Source organism: Adiantum capillus-veneris, chromosome 4 (assembly GCF_014529385.1).
Source record: "Adiantum capillus-veneris isolate H3 chromosome 4, ASM1452938v2, whole genome shotgun sequence".
Classification (NCBI taxonomy): Eukaryota; Viridiplantae; Streptophyta; class Polypodiopsida; order Polypodiales; family Pteridaceae; genus Adiantum; species Adiantum capillus-veneris.
In genome coordinates this window covers 39,255,021-39,281,669 of record NC_140934.1, presented here as the reverse complement: position 1 = coordinate 39,281,669, position 26,649 = coordinate 39,255,021, and the positions used below count along the sequence as shown (strand labels likewise).

Sequence of the window (26,649 nt, the reverse complement as noted above, 5' to 3'; positions counted from 1 at the left end):
AAGCTTTCTATAAAGTTGAAGCTAAGTTGTACACCATCTCTCTCTCTCTCTCTCTCTCTCTCTCTCTCTCTCTCTCTCTCTCTCTCTCTCGTGTTTTAGTGTGTGAGAGTGTTCCATTGGTGTTAGGGTTAGTGTAAATTCCTTGCTTGTTTGTGGGTTGCTCTAACGATTCTCCTCTTTTGCGTCCTAGTTCGCTCTTAAACTAGGTGGTGCCCCTTGTGTAGTTGGGATTTGGCTGTGGGTTTGTTGTTTTGGTTTGTGTTGTGTTGTGCCCCAGCCCCATTGAGCAGCACGGGAGCCTTGAAGGGTGTCTAGAGGTTGCTCTTCTTGTTGCCCGCCCCGGACCGCCTCACCACCTTTGATCCTCTTGATGAAGACCAAGACCCTGATTACCTCACGCGCACACTATTTCCATGGCTGTGCAGATGGGCACTAACCCCCAATTCCTTGGAGTATACAAAGGCAAACCCCATCAACAATCCCAAAGATGAACTTTCGAGTCTAGTCTTTGAGCACTTTGTTATAAATGGAGGTGAATGATATTGTACATCTGCAATTTAAGAAACGTTATATATTGTACATTCCTGGTGGATATGTAGACGTTTCTAGATAATTGTTGTAATATACATAAGTTCTTGCACTTTACATGTCTCTGCACTATACATGTCTCTACACTTCTGAATGTCTCAGAACCACTTTTTAGTGGTGCTAAACCCCTAAAACATGGTTAAATTTTTATTGTGTTATTGCAACAGGTTTTTTGGAACTGCAACACCATTTAATGGTGATGTTCAGGGGGAGTGGTGAAGCATTCTTAACCACTTTTTAGTGGTGCTAAACCACTTTAGCACCACTAAAAAGTGGTAAATTTTTATTGAGTTTTTCTGGAACTGCAACACTTTTTAGTGGTGATGTTTGGGGGGGGAGGGGGAATCCCAAAATCCGAGCAAATAAAATCGAACAAGGGGGAAACCGAGCAAAACTTATAATTTTTTTGAAACAAAATTGAGCAAACCATATACTTTGCAAAACTTACAATGTTTTTTTATATCCTTGTGCAATATATTAGTTGTATATATCTTGGACTTTTATTGGTTAGAGACACTCCCTACATATAAAAATAATTTTTAAATTGTTCTATCACTAACACATGCCAAAAACCTTCCATCAACATTGAAATTAAGCAAAAAGGTGTATCGCATCTACAAATCAAAATGGAGAGCGCAACAACTAAAATACTGCCGCACGAGAATATTTGAGACAAAAGTTAATACCGATAAGCACATATCACCCAGAAAACTACTTCTCAAGACCATTGCAAGGTCCACAAGCCTTTAAGGCTGCAACTTGTCAACTGCTCCCACATTTGTGCAGCAGATCATGAAGCTTATGTAACTGGGCTTCCTGAAAAAGATCAAAAGTTGATTTGCTGCTGTCCGTAAGAAATACTCGAAGGGTGTGGAGCCTTGGTATCCACTTACTCATCGATACTTGGGAAAGATCTTATACTATGTAAGTGTCTTTGGCCTGCTTTTTAAGAAAGATCTTGTGTTTGGTTTTTTTGAAAATTATGTGTTTTCAATTGTGTATTGAAGGATAAAAGATCCAAGTAATTGAGCCAAAGAGTATGTGCTTATTTTTTTGCAAATTATTTATTTTTAAGTATGTGTTAAGGGCTCAAATGTCCAAGGAATTGAGCCAAAGAATAGAGCAAGCTAGGCAGACAACGACAAATGAAGAACTTATAAAAGAGGAGGAGAAGATATTGAATGATTTAGCACTCAAATATGGAGAGCGTGTTGGAAAGGTGGTTGAAATATTTTTGTTTAGGTGTTTTGCACATAGTGTAATAGTTGTTCAAACTTGGTTTTTTATTCGTTGCTCAAATACTGCAGTTGTTGCTAAATATTGATGATCCGAATCTTGGACCAGATTGGATGGTTCGAGTTCTTGCACTCAAGTGGGGTCCTAAGAGTTGGGCTACGCTTGAGAAGCTGAACTTGATTGCTATGCATGATGCTCCTGTCTTGAGAAAACTGTTATGCATTTCCTTACTTGAGGCAGACAAGATTACTAGAGCATCTTATGGTTTAAAGAAAGGAGATCATGTGTATCGCATGTAAGTAAAGTTTTTTTGACATTCAAGAATCTTTGATGTACAATTGCTAGTTTTTTGTGATTGTTTTAGTTTTTTCTCATCTTCATTGTTATGTAGTTGGATTCGTAGAGAAGGCCTTCTACAAAGGATTTTTGATAGGGTCACAAAGTTTGTGGAGGAATTAACCAACATTGTTGGTGGTATTTTGTTGCCTCATGATTTCTCTCTTGACTCTTACTTTGAGGAGCTCAAGTTTGAAGCACGACCCTATATTTTTCCTTTGGAAACCTCTCTTGAAGCTAAGACAAAATATGTTGACAAGCAAGCTATGAAGAAAGTGGACACAGTACACATGGCATCTCAACGGCTAGCCTATAGGTCAAGCTCATCATACTTTTATTTCAAGATTTTCATAATTACAAAGTTTGTAGTGATGCTATTTTGTTTGATTGTTTTAGATTTCTATTATCCTTGGTTGGAAAAGGCTTTCTTCCAGGGATTCCATTCTTAGCTAAGCAGTGGGCACAACTATCTACTGGGGAAGAATGCATGTACTCCCCTTCCATACATAAGCTCACTACGATGGAGACATGCCCATGGTGGATAGACATGGCTTCTGGGCATGTATTGGCGAGAGAGAGAGAGAGAGAGAGCTTCATGATACTATGAGAGTTGGTGGCACATCCGTCGATGTGCCTCTACCTCCTAGAGTGAATGAGGTAATATCAGGTAAATGGTTACTCAAAATAGACTCAACCATGATTTGTTGAAGAGCTTTAAACTCTCTTCTTTCTTAACTTATTTGTTTTACATACTGGTGATATTGTGTTTTTTTTCTTTTTCTAAGCTACAAATACTTCTCACAAGGGAAAGGAGGTGATTGTTGAGACTAGGGTGGATGAAAACATGGAGCGAGAGCATGGTGAGCTATTACTTACGATGCAGATGTTTGTATGTTCATTTATTGGAGTTAATTCACTTTGTTTAGCCTCTTGTATCATAGTATCTCATGGGGAGATTGTTGCAAAGAAAACCATTTCTTTTGTCTACATCGTTGATATTTCCTTGTCTTCTCTATCCTCATTGTCTGACTCACGATGCATGGCCATTTCTAGGGACTACATAGCCATTGCTGCTGATTTTAGGGCCGGTGTTCGACATCCGGCATGGATTCGTGTTCATGAGCACATGGGATCTGCACGCTTTGATGGGACCTTGTGCATGCGTGGTGGGAGAACAGTTGCATGGGCTGCTGATTTTATTTTTTTGGATCTTCCCTTTGGTGGTTCCCACTAAGCCTCCCCTGTTGTGTGCCTTTGGGGTATTTGTAGTGAGGAGCATGTTCGTGCAGGCATGCAAATTGCATATTCGACTTTGTCAGACTCTAGCTGGTTGTTGATCATGGTATCTATGACAGGTTTGTGCTTCATGTTATAGAATTGACATTTCATTACTTATTGCAGTTGACAGGTGGAAAAGACTAGACCCAGCTTGGCCTATTCAAATGTATTTGTATATCATGTACATTTTATCATTCAAGTGCTCTTTTATGAGCTTTGGCCAATTATGACCGGCCGGCCAGTTTGTACTCACTTTGACCATTCAAGAATCTATAAATTAAATACGTGCAAGAGAGAAACTACAAGCGGAAGACGTAGCGTCCCTGCAAAATACCTCGAGATAGAATGATAGAAACAACAACACACCGCAAATATGCATAACTGACAAAGCCTGTGAGCATATAATCAAACCGTACTCGAACAGAGAGAGAGAGAGAGAGAGAGAGAGAGAGAGAGAGAGAGAGAGAGAGAGAGAGAGAGAGAGAGAGAGAGAGAGAGAGAGAGAGAGAGAGAGAGAGCGTGATAGAACGAGAGAGCATGTGCAGGCGCACCTCCTAGAGCGGAGTGCTACGCCGGCATGGCGAGAGAGAAGAGAGGAGAGGTGGGAAGAAGAACACAGGCACTGGGTGCAATCTCTCCCCGTGCAAGAGTGACCATTTCTCTCTTGCACGTATTTAATTTATAGATTCTTGAATGATCAAAGTGAGTACAAACTGGCCGGCCGGTCATAATTGGCCAAAGCTCATAAAAGAGCACTTGAATAATAAAATGTACATGATATACAAATACATTTGAATAGGCCAAGATGGGTCTAGTATTTTCCACCTGTCAGCAGCAATAAGTAATGAAATGTCAATTCTATAACATACGTCTCCATTGGAAAGCAATTGTCCTCAGTTGCGAAGATAAAAATCTGCAAACAATACTTGCCAAAAACAATGATTAGAAATCTGATTGAATTAGTAAAATAAAATCCATATAATTATACACATTGGTTATGCCTGCCGTCATCCACATACTACCTATTCTAGTGTCCCATACCACTAGAATAAGCAGTATATGTCATACCCTGATTAATCAGGATATCATTGGTCACACTCATCATCAATCTCATAATGTCAAGTCTCATCACATAAACACTGCCGTGATAAAAGAATCATGTGGTATCAAATCCCAATCCATTTCCAATTCCACAATATAAGACCAAATTAAATCACTTTCATGATGTACCCGGGTAACAAAATCATACCAGTTTGCCATGGTGGCCAGCCACTGCAGCATGATTTTGTGATTGGTGTTGCCTAAATCGGAGAATCTACACCAATAAGACATGATGCCTAAATCGTCGAATCTGCACTAATGCTGCCTAGATCGGGGGATCTACATTTTGTATAAGTTTAAAAATCATGAATCTGCAATTTATCAATGTGCTACCTAAATTAGCGAATCTACACTAGGATGAGCATTTACACACTGCCTAAACCAGAATCTGTGTTCTTGTGACCAATGGACTAGACAAGACATAAAGGAGAAAAAAAATAAGTATATTTACTACATTGTCGACATCACAGTGTAGTATATCACCAAAGGATTTACAAATGGTTGTGCAGTATCCCAGAGCACCTTAGGTCGCATGAGTAGCTGCATAGCTTACTGACAAAGCATCTCAACACAATTATCTCACAAAAATTGCTTTGAATTCAATTAGAGGGCATAATCTTCGCAATGTTTGAGTATTCACCTTAAATATAATGCAAAGAAAAAGAGGAGTGACGTAGTCGAGGTACATACCAGCAGGATCCAGAGTGGCTACTTGATTATTCGTATCGAGAAAATGGTCAGTAAAGATAACTAGGAGCTTGGCACAATCTTGTATAACAGAGTTAATATAATTAAGCAGGAGGTAGTAAGGTTTAGGTGAGGATAGATATTGGATCGATAACAGAGTAGGAGGTATCATAAAACTCGATAAAATATAGTGAGAAGATGAGTACGAAAGCCGTAAGAATGAATTTGAAAAATAAAGTTAAAAGATTACTTATCTGATGTCCTCACATAATGGTCTGCATCGGTTTTTGTGAATCCTTAAATGAGTTAGAGAAATATAACAAAAACAAGTGAAGATTATGAAAAAAATCATTTGATTGAAGTCAAGCAAGACAGATAATTTTAATTTCTTGTAAATTACGGTAAACCAAATAAAGGTGGGGGGGTTGAGCAGTGCTACTGTTCATTAAATGATGAGCCATTCGAAGAGGAGAGAAACCCATAAAATCTTCACAATTTGGTAAGTCCTACAAATTTTAAGTCCCGAATGAGGAATGCAAGACATTTGACAACCGCGGCTGACAGAGGGAATGGCAAAAAGAGCAAGCTGGCAGTACGAGTATGAGCATAGAACATTTTGTACCAGCTTGTGCTAATTAAAACATTAACCAACTGAAAATAGAATGCTAACAACATTGCTAGGTATCACAAGGATTTAAAATATTGTGCTACGTACCGAAAAAAGATCATGCAAATCATGCCATAAAAATCCACAGAAGATATTAGAGTTATATAAGCCTAAGTCTTATGATCACTTTATGAAGATTGATTGTGATCGTCTCCAGCATATTATTTTGTTGTCGTGTTCCAAATACTTTTTGCCTTAATTAGTGTTGTTACCCACCGCAAATTTGTACCATTCATCAATATCCCTCAGTATGCTTCTAGTCGAACTTGTGCATTCATTATCATCTAGTCACATTGTAATCATCGATGGGGCATAATATCGTCAATGTAATTTGAGGGGGGGGATATACGAGTAGAGGCTAGGGTATAGAGACAAAGATAAAGCTACATCACATATGTCATCGTCCAGTATACTATGAGGTATGAAGCCACTTGCATTGTCTATTTAGTGCGTGAGACCACTAATTAGAGTTATGAGAGTCCTCAGGTTGTTTATGCTAGAGTGGGGCAACACGAGGAGAGACATTCACAGAGGGAGATGTTTGACTGTGTGAGAGTAGAAATTAAACATTTAGAATGATGAGATCAAAACGGACTGAATCCGGGTGGATCTAATCCAATATATGGGTACAAAATTAAAATGAAGTAGAAACTAAGAGTTTAAAAACATCAGACTAAAAGGATCATCATCATGGTCAATGCGTGAGAATGCTCGACAATGGGCGTTGTCGCAGGAAGTAGTACATCAGTCACTAAAAGAGCGTCTTCAATGTCCATTAATTCTGCAGTAGTGGTACGGGGAGAGCAGGAAGAGAGAGAAAGGGAGAGCAAGGTGAGATGAAAGGGTACATTACATGTCGTCAAAAGGTAAAATTACTTGTGATGCGAGTTGATACGATCCTTGTGGATCTAAACCAGTGCTTGGGTACAGAAACAAAATGTCTAAAGTGAAAAAATTAAAACTAAAAGTTGAAAAGCGTCTGACTGAAATCGAATGAAATCATCTTCATCATCATTAATGCCCGTGGATGTATGGCATCCAAAGAAAGTATTGGAGTGGTCACCGGAGAACGTCCTCAATGTCCGCTGCTATAAGGAGTCGTAGGAGGAGAGAGAAGAGAGAGCGAAATGAAATGAAATAGTATATTAACCATATTCCAAAGGCCTATGGGACCTCACTCATGCAATCTGGGTACAAATTGAAATGAAGCAAAGTAAAAAAATTCATCAAGCCGTATAGTCAATGCTCTGACGTTGAGTCTTGCAGCGGCCGCTGCCGAGCTTCCTCAATGTCCGCCTCTGTAAGCAGTCCCTGCCACGTTTTCTTCTTATTGTGCTGCCCATCGTAATATGCAAGCACAACTTGTATTGCCAGTGCATTGCATGATCTTGTGATGCGGCATGCGTGATGCGACCAGAATTTGGTCCCAAAAAGAGAGATATGATTGCATGGGTACGTGGGGGATGCATCTGGTCTGATCCAATCAACTTCAGGTTGGCGAGACAGAGAGAGAATGAGTCAGACTGGAGTTGATTGGTAGGAGAGAGAGAGAGAGAAGAGCGGCTCCTGCGTTCAAGACTAGGCGCTAGTATGCATAATAAAGATAGCAAAAGAGTGGTGACCCTTTTTGCTGCATGCAACTCCTACTCCGTCGAAAGTGTGCATGGCGGCTGTAGAGAGTTAGGGATTTGGTTGAGGAGAGAGAGAGAGAGAGAGAGAGAGAGAGAGAGAGAGAGTGGGAGGATCCCGTGTATTGCATGTGTGGGTTGGCAGACGATCACAGCCGTAAGGGAGTGGTTGGAGACGCCATGTGTGTGTAAGATACAGGGATAGTTAAACTGTGGGCGGCATGGGAGAGAGAGAGTGGGACGGCAGCCTCAAAAACATGGGCGCCAGTGAAGAGAGAGATGGTTAGAACAGTATGTCGATTGTGTGTTCTACATTCATGAGAAGGGAGTTTGGGTGTGAGGTGGGCGGCGTGTGATCAGGAGCACCACTACTTTTTGTTGAGTGCATGCACCAACTGCAGGCCGCTTCAACTGCAACCCACAGTGTGTTTGGCACCAGCGGCGCATGCAACTTGCTACGAGGGGTGCCGCCATGCAAAATGAAACATACTACAGTTTGCTTCCCTTCCTACAGACTGCCCTCAGCCTTCGATCAGTACTAGTGGCTCATGCAGAGGTGGGTTGATGAGTGGGGGCAAAAGCGTGGACGGCAGTTGGCTAGCGGAAACCAAGCTAGTGTTTATGACAATTGGCTGAGCTTGAGGATGGTGACTATGGTCACTAGTTGATTGAGCACAGAGAGAGCGTACAACTGTTCACTCGCAGTGAGAGAGAGATGGAAAGCATTTTATTATTATTATTTATTTATTTTATCTTTGCATGCACTCTCGTGCCCACCCACTTGGACGGCTGGAGTATATGGACGCAAGGGATTGGCTACTGGTTGTGCGAGTTACAGAGCCAGTTTCGCATGCTTGAAAAAGTGTCGGGATTGGCAAGGGGCTGCAATGGAGATTCTCTCCATTTGTGAGGGTGTTGTAGACGTTGACGCCAGAGGTTGCTATTAAGTTGCATCTCTTGTTTTGTTTTGTTTTTTTTTGTTTTTTTGTCTCATCTTCCTACATCTATGCATTCTCCCCATTATGACAAATGAGGTTTCCTGTCTATAAGTCATGCTCGCACTCGCTGCTATTCGCCTAGGTGGTGTGTGTAGACTGACGAGAGTCAAGAGCCCTACAAGAGAGAGAGAGAGAGAGAGAGAGAGAGAGAGAGAGAGAGAGAGTAATATATATATATATATATATATATATAAATCTCACCTTCTTCTTTGAGTCGTCTCCTTCCTAACGGGCTTAATATCCAAATTGCTACCCTATCTTGCTCGTCTTGCCCTCATAAACCGTCATCTTACTACGCTTTCAGAAGAAAAATCATTATTACTCTATGTTAATCCCCTGAATAAAGTACTCCCTATTTCTTCCCTATATAGAAACATCTCCAATCTCTTCTTTTTATGAGTATTCTCATAAGAGTCAGTTTTAATATATTATTATGTTTAATTATCATAATTACATTGCAAATCACCATATTACGACAACAAAGAAGGGATTCTATTTCATTTTCAAGACCCCTACCTGTCTTGTTCAATCACACTAATTACTACAAATGAAAGCAAATAACAAACTCTACAAACATTAAAGAAAACCAAGGTACTTAGTTGTTGATTATCTTTAATCTTTGGAGCGTAGCCTACACTCTAATACCACTGCTACAAGCGGAAGACGTAGCGTCCCTGCAAAATACCTCGAGATAGAATGATAGAAACAACAACACACCGCAAATATGCATACCTGACAAAGCCTGTGAGAATATAATCAAACCGTACTCGAACACAGAGAGAGAGAGAGAGAGAGAGAGAGAGAGAGAGAGAGAGAGAGAGAGAGAGAGAGAGAGAGAGCGTGATAGAACGAGAGAGCATGTGCAGGCGCACCTCCTAGAGCGGAGTGCTACGCCGGCACGGTGAGAGAGAAGAGAGGAGAGGTGAGAAGAAGAACACAGGCACTGGGTGCAATCTCCCCCCGTGCAAGAGTGACCATTTCTCTCTTGCACGTATTTAATTTATATATTCTTGAATGGTCAAAGTGAGTACAAACTGGCCGGCCGGTCATAATTGGCCAAAGCTCATAAAAGAGCACTTGAATAATAAAATGTACATGATATACAAATACATTTGAATAGGCCAAGCTGGGTCTAGTCTTTTCCACGTGTCAGCTGCAATAAGTAATGAAATGTCAATTCTATAACACTTCAATATCAATTTTATACAATACTTGTCTATATTTTTGTTGTATGTTTTCTATTGTGACTTTAGAAACCTCTTGTAGGAGATACCATTGGCTGGGTTGAGAGATTTTGTCGTGCATCAGAGATGACTATTCATCGTCACATTGTAGTCCTTCATCATGGAGCTTATGGATATGGTAATAGCTTTGGTGGTCGGATTGAGGTAATGCTCTTCTACATAATTAAATTTTTTGTTTCTCATTTTGGTGTGTTATTGTTATTTTTATTGTTCTAATTGTCTATGTGGTGGTGTAGTGTCATTGTTCTCTCCTACTTATGGTGCATAGGGTTGGCATGCAACCACCTTGCTTTGTGGTTGAGAGCACTCCGCTATTCAATCGACTTGGCATGCAACCTTTGGATTCTTACATGATGTACCATCTTCTAGAGTCTTCTCTAGCGAGATCATCATCCGGGGAGCCATGGCGTGGTGGCTTGCAACGAATTCATTCTTTTATTGCATGTTTTGTGGAGCTTCTTTGTAGGCCTGGAGGTCTTTGTTTGGAGTTGGGATGTGGTACATCGCCCGTATTGGCAGCATGCTTAAGCATAGGGCGTGTGTGTGCAGCAGTCAACAATGACGACACTTTGATTTCAGATTATGTGCAACCATTACTTCGCCCTAAAAAGCGAAGCAGGGAGGGGGCCTCCACCTCTCTTGATGTTGATGATGTGGATGACATGCCTTCGCGTGTCAACACCTTTGATGACTAGTGAGAGTTCACCGTACACTTCATTTTCCCCCACTATTTTATGTTTCCATCATACTTTTATGCTACTTTGTCACTTTTTGGTATCATTGATTGTTCAGTATTTGAAAATTATGGATAATGATTCAAACAACAATTTGAGATTTCTTGTGTTTCAATGATGAAGGTTATGTATTACTTACATGTGGATTGTGAGACTTACCTTTTTCTTTTTGTATGGAAGTGTGTTGCTTGTTTATGCTGAGGGGATTGCAAAAACCATGGCTGCTGATATACGATACGATTTTGACACCCACAAGAAGTGGCAGAGGCGCAATGTCTTTATTGATGACGAGTGTGACTCTTCATAGTCATGAGATAGAACCGTAGCATTTCTTGTTGTTGTTAAAGTGTAGAGGCATGACATGTTCCTCTCTATATTCCACTAAATATTCCACTTGTTATATTACAATCCTAAAGAAATCTCTCTTTTTTGGTTATAAGATATGACAATTATCTCTTAATATAGTTTAGAAACTTTGTAGATGTATGAGCATTGTTGACTAAATTTAAAGTTAAAATTAAAATTATGGTGTTGAATATAGTTGTGGATCATTGCATGGTTTGTAATAACTTTGCTACCTGCTTGGGTTTCTCATTGCTCGACATCAAGCCTCAACTGCACAAAAGAATCTAAAGTCTAATTTTGAACAATGCTATTGCTACGATTACTTAGGGATTCTAGAAAAGATTCTCATTTTGAACAGTATTATTGCTATCACTTAGGGCTTTAAGTAGGATCTTCATTCATCTTTCTTAACAAAGCCCATTTGGTTTCTTTATTCATTTTCTTAGATTTTCCTTTGCTCGACAATTCTTGCTCGCCACATGGTAAGACTCATGGGGGAGTGGTGAAGCATTCTCAAAAACCAACATGTCAATTCCATCGTTCGTCTACACCAATTCCATCTTGTTCAATTTTTCACTAGATGATATAAAATCCGATTTGATTTACAATTAAAAGGGCATGCTATTGTATATTGCCTCATGGTTTTCATTGGAAAGTTCGAACACTTCTCCTATGCCATCGAGCACTATAGGCTCCATATAGGGAACTTTATTGCCCTTATCAAGTGGGAATACATGAAAACTACTAGCTTGTTATCCCACAGCTCATACAAGTTTGCTTGTAGGGATTTATACCAATGGCCCGTGACCATATAAGTATGCTTCTCTACATTGTTGCCCCATGCATCAATTTGCTCGTTAGTTGTTAGGCCCTTAGCTACTACACACTTCAAAATGTAGAAGTCAACAGCCTCCTCATTATTCTCTTCAAAAGTGACAGCAAAATTGTCTCCAGGTGTGAGAGCATCTCTTAAGGAGTCATAATGACCTACATAAGTGGCACCATGGAACTCCTTATTATCTGAGTCTCCGTATGACTGGGAATCATTAGAAAGTGGCTCCAAAGTGTGATATTTCCACATCTCCACATGTGATCTGTTCATACACTTTCTCTAATGGCCAAGCTTGCAAGGAAAACAAAAGCATGACAACCGTTTTGATCGCAATGCACAAGTGTTGTTCTCAGAATACCCATTCACACAGTGCATTTCTTGTGAGCCCTTCAATGGTTTGCAGTCCCGTTAATGGGATCGTTGAACATCGCCTAGCTTGACCTCCCAGAACACCCTACTGACCTCCCTCTTTTGCTTGTCATACATAGCAGTTGCTCCAGTACTAAGATGCATTCTCAAAAAAAGAGACAACTTCAACTGCACAGGTCAACCGCACGCTATTTTTCTTCAATTGCTCATGATTTAGAGCCCTTTTAATGACAACCCCACCCCCATCATGTTCCCCCTTTCCATGTCTTGAGAAAAAAAAATTCCAATTCATTTCCATGCCAGTAAGGCTCCAATATCTAGCAACAAAGTAAAACGGTCGCTTTGCTTTAAATTGTGAAGCTGCGCCATCTAACCAAACCCAATGTTTTTTAAAGCTTAGCCCTTGATCTCTCAACCATTGAGCATGTAAAAGAAAATCATGTTGCACAAATAAGGTGTCATGTTGTTTATCATGTGAGACAAAAAAGTGCATGGTCTTCTTTATTGCACCTGATGCGATGCGGAAATAAGTAATCAGGACAAAGATAGTGACCTGCTTAGTGTACCAATGCATTGACTGGATCTCATTTTGCTCCTTGAAGGAGTAGTTCTCTGCAAAGTCAACGACGGAGACAACCACATCATCTGGAAACAAAGAAATGCAGTCCTTGAACTGTTGTGCTTGCCACCTAAATATAAAATCGTGAGTGACATACGTCTTCAATTGGTCTTGGTACACTCGCAAAAGTTCTCTAGGCAGCATTTTCTTGTGGAAAATGTCTTTCCCAGTGCTCTTTCTAGCTTCATTGTTTAATCCAGTAGCACCCACTATATTTTCAAAAAACTTCATAGATACTTGCTTACTCTGCTCAACTTCTTCTCTTGGACAGATCTGAATATTACCTACAACGCATGCATTGCATGTTCCCATTAAGCATTGGTAGGTATGGAAACTATGTTCTGCAAGTATAGGGCAGAGTATAGACTCCAACAGTGAAGTGGTACTCATACTTGCATTTTTTTATGCAAGACATCCATGGTTGACAACTTCATCATGATGAAGGCATATAGGGTAGGTGCACATGCACCAAGAACCATGAAGATCAAAACTTCGAGTCCGCATGTGATTTACTACCTCTTTAAGGAAAATCATTTGTACATGCACCATACAACAGCAGGTGTAGTGATCCCTCAATTTTCGGACAAAGAACGGTTTCATAGACTCGAAGCAACGTTGCGAAATCTGAATATCTGCATACATTGTTCTGAATCTTAAATAAAGCTCCACCTGTAATATACATGTATACAAATGTTAAAAATAAACTTAGCATTCAAAACTGGTTAAATTGTTTCAAAACATTAAAAAGTGATTCTATATCACTAAAAAATGGTGTGCACCACTAAAAACTAGTAATGATACATTCAGTAGTATTGTTTTACCTGTGAAAATAATGCACCACAAATACAAATTAGTGTAGAAACTAGTAACCATACAAAAAGGTAGAATATTAAGAGGTTGTTCGAGGACAACTTAATAGTGGTGAGAAACCGCATTCAGCGTAACTAAAAAGTGGTTTGGCACGACTTAAAAGTGAATTCAAACCACTTGACGGTGATGAACCGCCAATAAAAAATGGTGTGCACTGCTTGAATATGGTGGGCAACAATTAAAAAGTGGTGAGTAAGGACATGAAAGTTCTGGGGAAGTTCACAACTAGCACTTAAAAAGTAGCTGGGAGGGACAAAATACTACGCGACATACCAGCATTAGCACTAGATAGTAGTCCAACACAACTTGAAAGTGGAGGAGCTCTTGTGAAAAGTGTTTGATGACCACTTTAGAGTGGTGAGCAACTAGTTCAAAGTGGCCAGTCACCAATTAAAATCTAGCACTTAAAAAGTAGCTGGGAGGGACAAAATACTAGGCGACAGACCAGCATCAGAACTAGATAGTGGTCCAACACAACTTGGAAGTGGAGGAGCTCTTGTGAAAAGTGCTTGATGACCACTTGAGAGTGATGAGCAACTAGCTCAAAGTGGGCAGTCACCACTTGAACACGGATTCTGGTCACTTGAATGCGGTTTCTGGCCACTTGAAAGCGAGAACTTGCCGCTTGATTGCAGTGACAAGGTTTTAGCTACCACTTGAAAGTGGTGTCTCGCCACTTGGGAGTTGTGCTTCATCACTTGCATGGAGTGATGACTGACATAGTGAATTAGCACATGAAAGTGGTGTCTCACCACTTGATGACCACTTGAAATTAGTGAGCAACTACTTCAAAGTGGGCAGTCACCACTTGAACGCTGATTCTGGTCACTTGAATGCGGTGTCTGGCCACTTGAAAGCGGGAGCTTGCCACTTGATTGCAGTGACAAGGTTTAAGCTACCACTTGAAAGTGGTATCTCACCACTTGATGACCACTTGAGAATGGTGAGCAACTAGTTCAAAGTGGGCAGTCACCACTTTGACGCAGATTCTGGTCATTGGAATGCAGTGTTTTGCCACTTGAAAGTGGTGTCTCACCACTTGCATGGAGTGATGACTAACGTAGTGACTTTGCACATGAAAGTGGTGTCTCACCACTTGATGACCACTTGAGAGTGGTGAGAAAATAGTTCAAAGTGGGCAGTCACCACTTTAACGCGTTTTCTGGCCACTTGAAAGCGGGAACTTTCCGCTTGATTGTAGTGACAAGGTTTTAGTTACTACTTGAAAGTGGTGTCACACCACTTGGGAGTGGTGCCTCACCACTTGCATGGAGTGATGGACTGACGTAGTGACTTAGCACATGAAAGTTTCTTCTCACCACTTGAATGCGATCAGACACCATGTGAAAAAGGTTTTTATACGTGTAAGTGTTGTGTGCACCACTTCATTGTGGTGTGACAGCACTTGTAAGTGTTTACTAACAAAATGTGTTCAAACTCCACTAATATGGTTTTGGTTACAATCATAAGGTGGTGGGCACCATTCGTGCAGCAGTAGTAAAAAGTCTATGGCACTACTATAATTGTTGCACCATGACTAAAAGCTGCTACGTCACTTGGAAAATGTCATAACAATCAATATCTAATTCTCCTAAATAATTTTCTCATATTAAACTGATCATTTAATGTGGGGAAGTGCCAAGGGAGAAAAAGCTAGAATATTGGTTAAGTTAGCAGACCGGCCACAGTAGGGATCCAAAGGAGGGAAAATAGGGATCCAAAGGGGGGGCCATCTGCAAAAGAGCCATGTGAAATAACGGGCTAAAAAGACCCTAAGGTTCAGCCCATTAAGACTTCCAAAATGCTAAGGTTCCAAAATTCAAAGGTTGTGTCCAAAGGTCAACCTTAGGGAAAATTGGATGCTTAGTGTGTGCCCAAAAAGTCTTTCTACATCCCTACATGGGAGGGGGCGAGCCCCAAAGCTAGGGGATGAGAGAGAAAGCCACACACACACACACAGGCTCCCTTTACACAAAGGGAATGAGGGACACATGTCAGCTCCCTAGGCCAGATGCCCACAAGGTATGCCCAATTCCTATTGGAAGACCCTTGAAGTGGACCAATGAGAATTAGGCTAGAGTAAATCTAGTTTAATTAATTTAAAAACATTTAATAAAAGAAACCAATAAGAATTAAGTGTCCTAGAAGACTATTGGGCAGTCTCCCAAGGGGTCCAATGAGCATTCAGGAGCCCCATGGCTTGCCTGATTCCTATTGGCTAGGAGGCAAAGGGGTCCAATGAGAGTTTAGTTTAATTATTTAATTATCTAAAGCTCTCACAAAAGGGGAAAGGGGGACACATGTCAGAAGGCTATCACTTATGCTGCTTAATCCCTATTGGCTTGACCTGGGGGGGTCCAATGAGGCAAAAGCCAGACTAACTTAGCAGCTAGGGCTCGCCCAAGAGAGAGAGGGGGGCTGATTTTTGCTTGGCATTGACACTCACACTCACACACTTGACCATGTGTGAAGGGAAAATACTCTATCTCCTCCCAAGCTTTAATGGAGAGCTCATCACCTACTCCAAGCTTGTGAGATAGAAGCCTACATCAACACTCTCTTGGCATGTGGATGCAAATCCAACCAAGAGCCAAGCTTCAATGCATGCCCATCCTCTCTACCAAGCTAATTACTAAGCTAATCTATGCTAATATGAGTGATTATGTGAGGAGATGTACTTCTTTCTCGTAAGATACTTCTTTTTCCTCTCAATCTACTCTCATACCTTGCTAGCTCTCACCATCTTCGAAGGTGTGTGAGGTCTTGGGTCTGAGAACGGGGATAATTCAAGTTGTGTTTGATTAAGTGTTTTGCTTGGTGTATGAAGCTTCCATCTTCATTGCACTAGCTAGTCTTGAAGGAACACAAAGAATTGTATTGTACAATGTCTCTCTTGATGGGAGAAACCATAATACAAAGCCTTTTGGAGGGGGGACCGGCTCCATGCAAATCCGGTCCTCAACTGTTGTCAATAGCTTAATTGCTCTCTCTTTTGAAAGTATTGTCGATGCTATCTAACTAGGTGTTATGTTTTTTGTTGCTCTCTCCACCCAAGCACTCTTGTAATTCTCATTAGGAATCTATTCTAATGAAATGCCCACTATGTTCATGCTAAATTCCGCTACAAATAAGATTTTAGGCCATTAAATGTTACATTGGTATCAGAGCCCAAGGTTTCTCTTTTCTTGCTCAAGAAGGGAGGTCCTCAAGCTAGCTACAAATGGTTGGTATTATTAATTGCCTGTGAGTAAGTAGAATAGGGATTTTTCAGCCTTTCAGTGCGCCTGCCTTTGTGCAGTTAACGGGGCATCACCGTCGAGAGCTATGGTCTTAATAATGGAGTCCTACGGGGCTATTGAGCTATTACAAGCTTGACAGGAGCCGGTGCTGTTTTGGTGTCGAAAGACCCTCTCTTCTATTCCTTGCAATTAATGGTATTCGAGCCGCGGGTACAGTAGCTTGAGTGCTTCTTCTAAAGGGGTAAAGAGGAGTAGCAACTAGGGCTTGAAGTGCCAAAGTACACCTAAAAAGTTTACACCTAAAAGTTGTTAGAATGGCTGACAATATTAAAGAGAGTGAAATTAATGTTGATAACTTTGATTTTGCTCATGAGCAAGCTACTAATGATGCTTCAATGCTTGTTAATTATCTTGTTTCTAGGCTTCAACAAGCCATGGGCAATCCATCTCTCCAAAGTGAAGTGCAACGGCAGCTCCGTGCTCACGGGATTCTCCAAGCTCATCACCATGATGAGAGAACACCTAGGAAGCCTCCTTGTGAGACTACCAAAAGAGGTCTCTCTCCGATTCGGGAAGAAGAAGAGAATCCATATGAAGGGCTCAAGAACTTACTTCTTGATGATGCATCTCCTTCCCAAAGGAGAACTCAAGAGCCTCCACCGAAGGAACGAGAAAGAAGCGAGTCTCCCGCCACCTCGGCGGAGATGGCTCCACGAAGACGGCGGGCTAAACACTCTCCATCACCACCAAAGCGGAGAAGACCCTCACACTCTTCTCCACGCCATAATTCAAAGAGGGATGATAAAAAGCAAGAGAAGAAAAAGGCGAGAAAGAGGACACCCTCTTCTCCATCTTCTTCATCCTCTTCCTCTTATGAAAGCTATGGTGAAGACGACAAAGATCAAGACAAGAAAAAGGCGAGAAAGAGGTCACCCTCTTCTCCACCTTCTTCAAATTCTTCATCTTCTGAAGAAAGTGATGGTGCAACTTTTGAACCATCAAAAAGAAGAGGCCATAGGAAATCCTATGCCGCATGGAAGAGGTCGCCCAAGCTGAAGAAATTCAAAGAGGGAGGGAAGAGCATCTCTTTCCTTACCTATGATGGCACCTTCGGTGCTACAGACAAAGTTTTGGCCTTTATCCAGCAATTCGATGCGGCGTTTGGAGATGAGGGCTTCACGGAGTCCTCTAAGCTACGCCATGTAGCTATGCACTTTCAAAAGTCCGCCAGACAATGGTGGTCTAGCCTACGAGCCAACGGTGAAGCTCCACGAACATGGAAGGCTTTAAGAGCTTCCATTATGAAGCAGTTTTTGGCCACCGATGCCAAAGACAAAGTACTCACCGAATGGCGAAGCTTAAAGCTCTCTCCCAATGAATCCATCCACAAATATGTAGACAAGTTTTGGGACCTACAACTCAAAGCCACTGTCTTCAAAAAGTTGGATTTTGGAGAGCAAAAGCAACAATTTTGTGCGGGCTTAACCGAAGAAATGGCGGAGTATGTCAACTCCCAAAGGCCACGTACCATATCGGCGGTAATACACCATACTATGGTGGCCTCGCGAATCAATTTCCAAACGGGGGGTAAAAGAAATAATAAGCCCCCGGAAAACAAAGGTTCCAATGAGCCTAAGGGGAAGGACAATGTCCAAAAGTCTCCTAAGGGCAATTCCAACAAAGCTAAAGAGAAGGGAGTTTACAAAGGAAAGAATAAACTCTCTCCTGAAGAGCTTGAGCGTTATCGTAAAGATAACCGGTGTTTCAAGTGCGGCGAACAAGGGCATGCGTACCGCGCTTGTCCCCAAAAGAACAACCGCCAAGATCCTCCTAGAGCTTCTTTGGTTGAAATCCAAGAGGAGGAGATTCACCAAACTCACCACAAAGGATCTCCTCTATGCCATGCTTGGGGAAAGGTAAGAGAACATGATGCTTTTATTCTCTTTGACCCTGGTTCTACTCACAATTTCATATCTATGGAGTTAGCCACCAAGCTAGGCATACAATCCTACGAGATGGGAGATATCCTACCCGCAGACAGTGCCTTCAAGGGGCAAGAAGCTTCAGTCACTCCCTTAATCGGGAAATTGAGGCTTCATGTCCAAGGCTATGTGGACAAAGAGGATTTCTTTATCTCTCCTCTCAAGCATGAGGATGTAATCCTAGGGGCACCATGGTTTGACCGTCTGGCTGCCCATGTTAAATTTCCTGAAAGGAGAATCTCCTTTAAGTTCAGGGAAAAGGACATGTATATAGATGCTAGGGAGATGGGTAACACCATCCCCATTGTACATACACCAGCTTTCAACAAGTCAATAAAGAGCTCTATTTCCGTGTACATGATTTTTGTTAAAGATTCTCAAAATGAACCTAATGCTTTAGCAAAAGAAAATAAAAGTAACCAAAAGGAATTAGAGTTATCCAATTTTCTCAAGGGGTTTCAAGATGTCTTTATTGACGACATCCCTTCTGAGCTACCTCCTAAACGAGGTAATGACGACCATGCAATTGAACTTCTTCCAGGAAGTTCACCGCCTAACAAACCTCCTTATAGAGTTTCTCAAGCTCAACAAGAGGAGATTATGCGGCAAGTGCATGAGTTAATTGAGAAGGGCATGGTTAGGCCTAGCTCATCTCCATTTTGCTCACCTGTGCTATTAGTGCAAAAGAAAGACGGCACATATCGTATGTGTGTCACTATAGAGCACTAAATAGGATCACTATCAAGAATAGGTTTCCCGTTCCACGGGTAGAAGACCTATTTGATAAGCTACAAGGATCGACCTACTTCAGTAGGATTGACCTAAAAAGTGGCTATCATCAAATAAGGATAGTTGATCAAGACATTGTAAAGACCGCATTTCGTACTACATTTGGTCTTTACGAATACATTGTCATGCCTTTTGGCTTGACTAATGCACCAGCCTCATTTAACCGCTTGATGGAGAAGCTGTTCAGACCTCATCGAACCTTCACTGGAGTGTTCTTTGATGATATTATCATCTACTCTAATTCATTAGAGGAACACAAGCAACACCTCCAGGTAATATTTCAAGTTTTAAAAGAGAATAAACTTTATGTTAATCGAAAGAAAAGTGAATTTTTCTTGCAAGAGATTCAATATTTAGGTCACATTATCTCTCAAGATGGAATCCAAATGGATCCATCCAAGTTAGAGGTAATAAAAGGATGGCCTAAACCAAGGAATCTTCATGAACTAAGAAGCTTTATAGGTATGTGTGCATACTATAGACGCTTCATAGAAAAGTTCTCACAAATTGCGGGACCATTACATGACCTAACAAAGAAAAATGTTAGGTATACGTGGTCTGCTAAGGAGAACAGTGCTTTCAAAAAGCTTAAAGAAAAGCTTATCTCTCAACCTGTGCTTACACTACCGGATCTCTCAAAATCATTTGAGGTCCAATGTGATGCTTGTGGTGGTTGCCTTGGGGCTGTTTTACTCCAAGAAGGGCACGCCATAGGCTATGAGAGTCGAAGGCTCGACCCTGTTGAGCAAGCTCTAGGCATATACGAAAAAGAACTCCTTGCAGTTCTACATGCCTTAGACTCATGGAAGCACTATTTATTGGGGACTCCTTTCATTCTGCGAACAGATCACCAAAGTCTTAAGTACTTCATGACGCAGACCAAGCTCTCCGACAAACAAATGAGGTGGGCAAATTTCCTTTCGCAATTTCATTTTCATATTGCTCACATTGCTGGCAAGCATAATCAAGTAGCCGATGCACTCTCAAGACGACCGAGAGTGAATGCGGTTTCCATAGCAACTCACAATGATCTATCTTCAATGATAGATGAGTATGCTATTGATCCCGATTTTAGAGATGTGATTTCAGCCCTTGCATTAGGGAAGAAAGAAGAACCATTTACTTTACAAGATGGTTATCTTCTCTATGGCAATAGACTATGCGTTACTAACTCACTACGTGAGAAAGTAATGTATGAATCTCATGCTCCCCCATATGCGGGGCATAGAGGGATTCAGTCTACCCTAAAGGGAATTGAAACATATTTCTATTGGCCTACCATGAAAGTGAACATACATGAGTATGTTTCCAAATGTGTGGTATGTCAAAAGACAAAATTTGATAGAGGGAAGCAACTTGGATTGCTTCAACCCTTGCCAATCCCTAATTCACCGTGGGAGAGCATATCCATGGATTTTATCTTTGGATTGCCTAAGTCTATCCATGGGAATACGGGAATATGGACGATAGTAGACAGGTTCAGTAAACAAGCTCATTTTATACCTGTCAAAAAGACTATCAAAGCCCATCAAATGGCAACCCTCTTCATTTCACAAATTTTCAAGTACCATGGCTTGCCAATGTCCATAGTGTCGGATAGAGATCCTAGAATGACCAGTAATTTCTGGAAGGGTCTCTTTGAGAATTTAGGAACAAGGCTAAACTTCTCTTCGGCCTATCATCCACAAACTGATGGCCAAAGTGAAATAGCTAACCTAACTATTCTCGATCTACTAAAAGCCTATGTAACGGAAGTAGATCAAAGATCCCAATGGGAGAAGTACTTACCCTTAGTAGAGTATGCTTACAATAACACTGTACATACTTCTACAGGAAAAGCACCTTTCGAGGTAATTGAGGGAAGATCAAAAAGTCCCTTGCTACTTAAGGTACATGGGAAGATCTTCGCTGCAGATGAGTATAGCCGAGACCTACAAGAATCTTTCCAAAAGATTAAGGATGCTATCTCTATCTCACAGCAAAGGCAAAAGGCTGCTGCTGACAAGCACAGAAGAGCCCAAGCCTTTAAAGAAAACGATTGGGTCTTGTTAAAGTTTCCCAAGGCTCGATTAAGGCACACGACGGGCAAGAATCCTACGGGCCACCAAAAGTACTATGCTAAACTAGCAAAAAGGTACTATGGTCCCTTCCAGATTCTTAGGCCAATCAATGAGATGGCCTATCAACTTAAGTTGCCCAATCATTGGCTCATACACAATGCTTTTCATGTGAGCCTCTTGAAGCCTTACAAAGGAGAGCCACCTCAAGAACCAACTATTGAAGACCCACCGGAGATCGAGGACCACGAGGAGGTGCTGCAGCGCGAGTCCATTCTCCGACATGAAGACAAGGTATTAAGAGGCGGTAAGACTATCCGACGGTATCTTATTAAGTTTAAGAATTATCCTTTTGAAGATGCTAGATGGATGCAAGGCATACAATTAAAGGATAACCTAAACCTTGTCAATGCTTACAATGCTTCCCAAGAGTAAGCAAATGTACAAAATGTTAAAAATGAACAAAAATTTTTGTCTTATAAGACTCTCTTTTTCTTTATTTGTGCACAAAAATGAAGTAGTATGCATGCTTAGATCAAGTTTGCGGAGACGACGTCTCCCGAACACCAAGTAGAGCTTGTCACTCTACTATGGAAGACTGATAGGACTAATGTGCAGACATGCTTGCGGCAGCCTCAGGCTCTCAAGCGCCAAATGGACTAGTCATCCATTATGGAATGATGTCGTAGGGTAACATAGGGATCCTCTACCCGCTAAGAAAAGGACTCATGCATATGCTTTATCTTCTCTACACCATAGTCGAGGACGACTATGATTTCAAGAGAGAGGTAATGTCATAATAATCAATATCTAATTCTCCTAAATAATTTTCTCATATTAAACTGATCATTTAATGTGGGGAAGTGCCAAGGGAGAAAAAGCTAGAATATTGGTTAAGTTAGCAGACCGGCCACAGTAGGGATCCAAAGGAGGGAAAATAGGGATCCAAAGGGGGGGCCATCTGCAAAAGAGCCATGTGAAATAACGGGCTAAAAAGACCCTAAGGTTCAGCCCATTAAGACTTCCAAAATGCTAAGGTTCCAAAATTCAAAGGTTGTGTCCAAAGGTCAACCTTAGGGAAAATTGGATGCTTAGTGTGTGCCCAAAAAGTCTTTCTACATCCCTACATGGGAGGGGGCGAGCCCCAAAGCTAGGGGATGAGAGAGAAAGCCACACACACACACACAGGCTCCCTTTACACAAAGGGAATGAGGGACACATGTCAGCTCCCTAGGCCAGATGCCCACAAGGTATGCCCAATTCCTATTGGAAGACCCTTGAAGTGGACCAATGAGAATTAGGCTAGAGTAAATCTAGTTTAATTAATTTAAAAACATTTAATAAAAGAAACCAATAAGAATTAAGTGTCCTAGAAGACTATTGGGCAGTCTCCCAAGGGGTCCAATGAGCATTCAGGAGCCCCATGGCTTGCCTGATTCCTATTGGCCAGGATGCAAAGGGGTCCAATGAGAGTTTAGTTTAATTATTTAATTATCTAAAGCTCTCACAAAAGGGGAAAGGGGGACACATGTCAGAAGGCTATCACTTATGCTGCTTAATCCCTATTGGCTTGACCTGGGGGGGTCCAATGAGGCAAAAGCCAGACTAACTTAGCAGCTAGGGCTCGCCCAAGAGAGAGAGGGGGGCTGATTTTTGCTTGGCATTGACACTCACACTCACACACTTGACCATGTGTGAAGGGAAAATACTCTATCTCCTCCCAAGCTTTAATGGAGAGCTCATCACCTACTCCAAGCTTGTGAGATAGAAGCCTACATCAACACTCTCTTGGCATGTGGATGCAAATCCAACCAAGAGCCAAGCTTCAATGCATGCTCATCCTCTCTACCAAGCTAATTACTAAGCTAATCTATGCTAATATGAGTGATTATGTGAGGAGATGTACTTCTTTCTCGTAAGATACTTCTTTTTCCTCTCAATCTACTCTCATACCCTGCTAGCTCTCACCATCTTCGAAGGTGTGTGAGGTCTTGGGTCTGAGAACGGGGATAATTCAAGTTGTGTTTGATTAAGTGTTTTGCTTGGTGTATGAAGCTTCCATCTTCATTGCACTAGCTAGTGTTGAAGGAACACAAAGAATTGTATTGTACAATGTCTCTCTTGATGGGAGAAACCATAATACAAAGCCTTTTGGAGGGGGGACCGGCTCCATGCAAATCCGTTCCTCAACTGTTGTCAATAGCTTAATTGCTCTCTCTTTTGAAAGTATTGTCGATGCTATCTAACTAGGTGTTATGCTTTTTGTTGCTCTCTCCACCCAAGCACTCTTGTAATTCTCATTAGGAATCTATTCTAATGAAATGCCCACTATGTTCATGCTAAATTCCGCTACAAATAAGATTTTAGGCCATTAAATGTTACAGAAAAAGTGAGCCGCACCACCAAAAACGTTTGCACCTGTAACACCCCTACGAGTCTGTAAAACACGTCTGTTAGCATTGGGTAAACAAGACTTTTTAGTGGGTGAACACCACTTTGTAGGGTTTACGGTGAAGTGTTGGTGCATTTCTAGTAAAAACTGTTTCTTAAACATTAAAACTTGCTGCAAAACATTAAAAACTGGTTCAAACACACTAAAAAGTGGTGTGGAAACACAAGTAAAAGTGCTTCAAAAACATTTAGAACTATTGATCAAATTTTAGAAGTGGTTCAGATACAATTAGAGACTGGTATAGTAATGTTTCACCACTTTTTAATGTTGCAGCACCACTAGAAAGTGGTGCAAAACACCAAAACAAGCTGTAGCACTAATAAAAAGAAGTATAGAAACATAATGTTGTGGCAGCAATGAGTTGTAGCACCAATAAAAAGTGGTATAGAAACATAATTTTGTAGCAGCAATATGAGTTGTAGAACCAATAAAAAGTGCTAAAAAAATATATCAATTACCTGAGGCTCCTCAAGAAGGTGGATTGGATGCTTTACATATGAACATCTAGCTAGTCTCTTACTACAAACATCTTTCTTCTTGGGGGACACCCTCGTCTCATCCGTCCAAAATTGAAAGACTATGTCTTTAATAGTTTGAGTGATGTGAGTTCTCCGTGCATCATCTCTATGACACGCAGATGCAGGGAACGAACCATCAGATTCACTTGACACTATTAAGTGATGTTTGGCTGAATATAAGTTTCTTTTGTGGATCCCCATAAGCTTCGCACCTTGCGGTATGCTCATGTCAGTGTTTTGCTCCTTGCTTCCAGCATTCACCAGCATCAACATTGCTAATTTCTTCACAAAAACCTCGTATGAAGATCTTGGGACCTTCACATGATTCAAAGTGTTGCGGATGTGTCTCAACATAATTGCTTCCAGCTCTTTGGATTTACTCTGCATAGTAAGGAAGCAAGGATGTTGAAGAAGTTCATCAAAGATTTCCTTCCTACCACTTGCATCCATTCCCACGGTTAATGTATCAAAGTGTTGTACCATAGATTGACATATCCTTCGTTTCTTTCTTTCATCCATCTCCCCCGTATTTCTTTCCGTCACAAAGTTGACGGTTGCCTTACGTTGCTTTCGTTTCTGAGCAGCCCAATATTCCCTCATTAATTTTCTGCGCTGAAGTTGAGCTTCTCTACTCAATGACAATGAGCTGATAGACAGTCCTTCACTGTGCTCCATTGTTGCAGTACTTTCAAAGGATCGCTCCACAAGAAATACAATACAAATCATAACTACACGCTATACTTTTAATTGATACATGGCACTTCTTGCACTAATTAGCAAGATACTAACAAAGTATAATAAGTGTTTACATACCTCAAGAATCATCAAGTAGAAGAGGAACCTATAGAGATAGAGTTCGTGAGAGAGAGAGAAAGAGTGTTGAGAGAGAGAGAGAGATGAGTGCGAGCTCAGACACAAGAGGAGCCATGCTTAGAGAGAGAGAGAGAGAGGGGGGGGGGATTGAGTGATACAGAAAGCTCAGCAATAGCTCTGCGAGAGAGAGACAAAGAGGAGCTAGATAGAGATCCAAGAGAGATCTCAGAGACAAAGAAAACTCAAAGCAGAGAGAAAGCTCAGACAGGTTGTAGTGGGAAAGAAGGGGTGGACAATAATCCAGCGTTCAGCAATAAATTACATTTAGTCTCATTAATTGTGGTACATTAGGAGACTTAATTGACGTACCTTAGGAGAGTGATATCCTTTTTGAGATTTGAAGCACTTTTAAAACACCCACTTTAAGCGCAAAAAAGCAATGTCCTTGACATTACTTTCCAGGCCACCTATACATGCATTCACCCTGTTACATAATCAATCTAACTTCGATTCATAAAACAAATACATTCTATTTATTTCTAGTCATCTGGAAATGACTAGAAATGATACAAAATATTTATTTATTTCTAGTCATCTGGAAATGATACAAAATATTTTGGCCTCTTGCCCTTATCTGAAGGATCCTCTTTCTTGTGCCTTGGTCTCTTTGAATGACGTGTTTCATCATCAGCATCCATTGCAAGCACGTTGAGGTCAAGAAATTGGATATCCTCAGATGCCTCAACCTACGGGGCATCTTCTATAAGTTGAATGAGTGACTGATTTTGTTTTAGCAAATCATCTTTTCCATATTGTGGTGGTAGCTTGCACGGGTATGTGATTCCACAAGCTAGACCATACATAGCATGTGACAAAAAGTAGCGACTATGCAGGCCATACATGCCAAGCCCTACACCAAAAATTAAGACCACTGCTTGCTTGTCTAGCAGCATCATCTTGTCTGTGTTCCATCTGATGGTTGTAAAGAAAGAGGATGCAAGAGAGCTACACAAGACAAGCACAAAGCACACAGAGATGGAAAGCTTCTTCTTCTTCACACAGAAAAGAGAGTACAAAATGACTAAGTGCTAAAACTGAAAAGTAGCACATATGTACATGCGATCACTAAGTGTGAACTCGCTAGAAGCGTACTAGGCTGGCACTATAAGTGTAGTCCAGCTATAGAATCATTGGCAGAGATCCTCCGTGTCGGTCACCTAACGCGCGAGTGAGTAAATGTCGTAAGCGATCAAGACCCGTAGTGGAT

General features: G+C 41.1%; 2 pseudogenes; one reads left to right on the top strand and one right to left on the bottom strand.

Moving 5' to 3' along the window:
- The first annotated feature begins 2,763 nt into the window (after nt 1-2,763).
- Nucleotides 2,764-10,804, top strand: LOC147459007 (uncharacterized; annotated as a pseudogene).
- A 284-nt stretch (nt 10,805-11,088) lies between these two features.
- LOC147459006 (uncharacterized) lies at nt 11,089-24,956 on the bottom strand (annotated as a pseudogene).
- Nucleotides 24,957-26,649: the final 1,693 nt, after the last annotated feature.